Source organism: Corylus avellana, chromosome 2, assembly GCF_965113065.1.
Source record: "Corylus avellana chromosome 2, dhCorAvel1.hap1.2, whole genome shotgun sequence".
NCBI classification, from domain to species: domain Eukaryota; kingdom Viridiplantae; phylum Streptophyta; class Magnoliopsida; order Fagales; family Betulaceae; genus Corylus; species Corylus avellana.
The window spans coordinates 36,395,687-36,400,813 of NC_142491.1; the positions used below are offsets into that span (position 1 = coordinate 36,395,687).

Below are 5,127 nucleotides of genomic sequence, written 5' to 3' on the forward strand. Positions count from 1 at the left end.
TTGATCATAATGAATTAGTTCGATTGATCGAGATAGAATCAAATGTCCGATCGATCCTACTGAATTAATTCAATTGATCATGATAGGATCAAATTATCGATTAAACATCCGATCGATCCTACTAAATTAATTATATTGATCGTGATATGATCAAATGATCGATTAAGCATCCGATCACTCTTAATGAATTAGTTCGATTGATCGTGATATGATTAAATATTCGATCAAACATCCGATCGATCTTAATGAATTAGTTTGATTGATTGTGATATAATCAATTGATAGATCAAACTGGATACAATTAAAGGTTCAATCGAATACTCAATTGAACTGTAAGCTTTTTACATTATCTTAGTGCCTTAGTTATATTGATTTTATATTCTTTTTGAATTTTGTATTATTTTATAATTAATTATAAGATAAATATCAACTTAATGATCTTTATCATAAAAATTTATTAAACGGAAATTTTTAGTTAATATTATAATAATAAAAACATATTACAAGAGAAATTTTTTTAAAAAAAACTCTAAATAAATAAATAAATAAAAATTAAAAAATTGTAGGAGAAAGTCCACATAACCCCCTTAAACTACCACTCAATTGACAATGTTCCCCCTAAACTTTCAATTGTGACAATGTCCCCCCCAAACTACAAAAAATTGTCAATGTTCCCCCCAATGACGAAATTACCTATAGTAAAATATAAACAAAAATACTAAAACTTTTAGAAAAAATCTAAAACTAACAAAAAAAAATCCAAACTTGGCCAATTTTTTTTTTTTAAAATCAATTTTATAAGAAAAAAATTTTAAAAATTTTGATTTTGATTTTTTGATTTTTATAAATATTGAAAATTTTCGTTTTTTTATTTTATTTTATTCTTGTTCTATAATTTTATTTAAATAAAAATTTATGTTTAAAAAAATAAAATTTTCGCTTAATAAAATGAAATTTTTTGTTTTTTAAAACTAAATTAAAAAATAGTTAAATATTATTTTTAAATTAAAATTTTCGTTTTTAAAAAAAATCAATTTTTTTTAAAAAATTTATAGAGATATTTTTGTCTTATTGAGAAATCTATAGGGGCATTTTTGTCTTATTGCTAGCTTTGGGGGGGACATTGTCAATGTTTTGGTAGTTTGGAAGGGACATTGTTACAATTAAAAGTTTGGGGAGGGACATTGTCAATTGGGTGGTAGTTTGAGGGGGTACATGGACTTTACCCAAAATTGTAAGTATAATTTAAAAAAAAAAAAAAAAAAAAAAAAAATAATTGAGCTCATTAGCGGCGACTAAGGTCGCCGCTAATGAGTGCGCATAAAAAATTGGCGCCAGCTATTTATATTGGCGCGATTTCTTAAATTTTCAGACATGTTTTATTTTTTTTTTCTTTTTTTTTTTTTGGATCAAAATCCCTCATCGAAAGCTCTGTTTTAGAAAGCTCTGTTTTATTTTCAGCATTTATTTTTCATTTTTTCAGACCTCCCATCAGTACTCTCTCACTCTCACTCTCACTCTCACTCTCTCTCTCTCTCTCTCCGGCGAACGTTTCTCTCTCTCCGGCGAACGTTTCTCTCTCTCCGGCAGCTCTCTTTCCGGCGCACTCAACTCTCTCCGGCAGCTCTCTCTCCGGCGCACTCAATTCTCTCCGGTAGCTCGATCTCTCTCCGGCGTACCTCTCTCCGGTATAGTCATCTGAATCCTTTTTCTTTAATGGTAATGAGTGGCTTTGAATCTTGATGCCTTGTGTTTCTTGAGGGTTTGAATTTGGGAATCTTCTTGGTGGGTTTAAGGGTGGAAAAATTTTAGCAACTTTTTTGGGTTTGTCTGTGAACAGCTGGGTGGTTTTTGGGGGCAGAAGATTAGAGGGGTTGACCTAATTTAGGTGTCTGGTAGGGGGATTTCTTTTGGGGCTGTGACAATTTCTATCTATTTATATTTATTTCTCCTATCTTTCTTTTGGTCCTTTAAAAGCTGATGAATTGGGTTTTGTACGAAGTCTTCGACTTCTCAGGCTTTTGGCTTCTGGGTTTTCACCATCTCTCACAACACGTAAGTTCTGAAGCTTCGATTTTCAGCTTTGTACATGCATATGAAAAGGGCTTCTATATCTTGATCATATTTTCTTTGGTTAATTGGATATTTACTCCCGGATATTTTGTATGGTGTTATCCCCTTTGTAGTAGTTTTGGCGTGGTTCTGTTTTTTTTTTTTTTTTTGGCTTTTTCTGAAACAGCTTTGTAGTTCTTCTTTTCGTGCTCATCTGGATTATCATGATTGAAAATAGCTGAAAGTGATATAAAATTAGTTTGTTGCTTTTGTTTTATTTCTGGGTAATTTATTTTGTTTTTAGTGGTAAAATTATGGAATATGGGGTGATGTTGTTGAGCTTTTGGATTGTATGTAGTGAATTCCTTTATAAAAACTGCTATGCTAAAAAACATAAAAATTTATAGAATGAAGTTATCCATTTTGCTTAAAATTTATTAATTTACAGACAAAGTGAAGTTATCCATTTTCCTTGGGATGCAAACATAAAAATGCCAAACTGCAATGAATTGTTGCCATCAAATAACAGTTATACGCTTTTCTCTCTTTATTTTTTTATTTATTTTTAATGCTTGTCAGCCATCTTTGTAAGGGATAGTGATGTGCATGCACAGTCACATCTATCTTGATGCCATTTAATTCAGCCTTACCATTCCATCTTAGAAATTTCCTATTAAACTGACATCATGCATGGGAGATTAATCATATTTGCTAAGGATAAATATTAATTTAATAAATAAAATTTAAAGAATTTTCTTTAACATAATTCAAAAAAAAAAGCTTGGTAATCCATCCAAAATTAGCACTAAAAACTACCTATGGCTGTACGTATGGCATAGGATATATTAGGTGCACTCATAGGGTAGCCAGTTTTGTCTTGCTATCTCTGTCATGAAGATGATTAATATATGAACAAATTAAAGCAAACATAAGAATGCCCAAATACAGCCATCAAATAACACTGTTTTTTTTCTCTTTTTTTTGGGGGGGGGGGGGGGGGGGGGGGGGTGGTGGTGCTGTTGTCAGGCAACTTGTTTAGGGATGGTGATATATACAGCCATATCAGCAAAAGCTATGGCCCAAATTCAACGGGCGGTAGCTCATAAAAATATATATATACATATATTAAAATAAAACTATTTCGTCACCATTTTATCATGATTGAGAATTTCAACAATGTTTAGTTGGGAATACTTGTCCGTTGTGTTATTGTTTTATTCACCTACGCAATTAGGTTCTGACATTAAACCCAACAAACCTAGAATGTGACCAAATTATATTAAATTTGCCAGTCAATTGAATAATGTAATTTTAAGTAATAGCTTTTGGATAATCTAATACAAGTTGAATTTACAACTTGTAACAGCAATTCACCTTAATTAGGTTAAGCTACTCCACTAGGCACTAAATAAATCCTCTTTATGAGTGATTAATTAGCTCCTTTAGCTTATAGGTATTTACCGTATTTTCAGTTTGGCTTGCTTGCAGCGAAACTGAAAATAAACGGTTTAGATTGCAAAATGGGGAGAGAACTTCATTTTCATTGTTTATTTTTGCGTTGAAAGATTTATAATGATTTTTTCACCTGAGGCAGATTTATAAGATTTATAACTTCACTTTGTCTGAAAATGGATAACTTCACTTTGCAGAAACTAACATCTTTTTTAAGCCTCAATGAAGACAGAGGTAAAATTTATAGAATGAAACCATTTGTAATTATAAAATTACAAATATCCGTTTTATATGACAAGCATGACATCTAAATGTCAACTTAAATGCTTGGCTACATTATGCGTTTATAGAGTTGCTAGCTTATTGTATGAGTTGGAACCGTAGTGGTAGTAAAAAACTTCACTTTAACCTCTTGAACAGAACTTACGCAATCATTTTCTAAACTTTTAAAAACTCTTTTAGTGTATCAAAACTCGATGTCACCTTATTGTTATGATTTGAGGTTAAATAAGACGAAGTATAGGTGAAATATCCTTTTATACTCTTGTATTTAAAAATTATTACTCAATGTCATTGCTTTTGAGCTCAGTCTCCAGTAATGATACATACTCAATGTCAACTTCTATGTCGAAAATTGCCTAGATGCTTGATGTTAAGTTTGGAGCCTCATATAGCATATCTCCTTTCTCGTGGTTCCCATTTTTTATCAAGTTTAGAAACTTGAATAGTGGCAAGCTGAGTGTACTTGACCCGTGCATGCCTTCAAGCACGCATATTTGTGTAAAATTGAACATCTCTTGAGATTGTGGCCTAACTTTCTTGTACTAGAGGAGATTGGTAATAGATGTGTGTTTCATCATTTTGGATGTGTAATGAGCAACTATGAAATTCTAAATAATCACTTTTTCTCATAGAGAAATATTTCCTGAAGGACTCTGCATCCTGCGTATTATTTGACATGCTTGCAGAATTTCTTTGTTATATTTTGTGAATAGGTAATGGACAAAAATTCTTGTGCTTATGAACAGGGAAGTAATGCCCTGGTTGCTTTGATGGAACACTCCACTCTGGTATCTGTCTCAAATGCTCTCAAGGCCATCCCTGAGAGGAAATTCTCAGTCAATGAAGAGTCTAGCCAGGAGAGATCAAAAAAGAGTAAATGGGTTTATGTGTTCCAAAGAGAATATGCAACTGTAGATCCTGCACTAGTCGATGTATGTTTGTTTCTTAATTTCCTTGGGAAATTACTTGTGATTTTCTGACATGAATGACAGTGCATTGTAAGCCTTTACATGCTTCTCTGCCTAATTATTCTATGGAGTCATTCAAATTGTGAAGTCTTTCTCTCCTCTCCCAAATTTGGATCAAGATATTCCTTTAGCAACATGAATTTCTTGACCCTGCTTAAGAGAATTGGTTGTGTGTATAATATCTTGGTCATCCATATGCATGAAAGAAAAAAAACTTGTATTAGCATGCACAAGGAGTTACCTCAATTTTGAGAATTGTGACAGAAAAGGCAGCTATTTAGATACTCAATGCATGCATACTTGCATACCACTCTTTGCACTACTGTAAACTTTATAATCTAAACCTGTAGCTCTAGTGGATTTGCCATGTAAA

At 32.1% G+C, this 5,127-nt stretch overlaps 1 long non-coding RNA gene across 1 annotated transcript; it reads left to right on the plus strand.

The window, feature by feature from the left end:
* Nucleotides 1–1,394: 1,394 nt before the first annotated feature.
* On the plus strand, nucleotides 1,395–4,841 carry LOC148587702 (uncharacterized). The gene is made up of 3 exons (XR_015911494.1): nucleotides 1,395–1,688; nucleotides 1,978–2,055; nucleotides 4,533–4,841. It is a non-coding gene; the product is annotated as an uncharacterized LOC148587702 (long non-coding RNA).
* The last annotated feature ends 286 nt before the right edge of the window (nucleotides 4,842–5,127 follow it).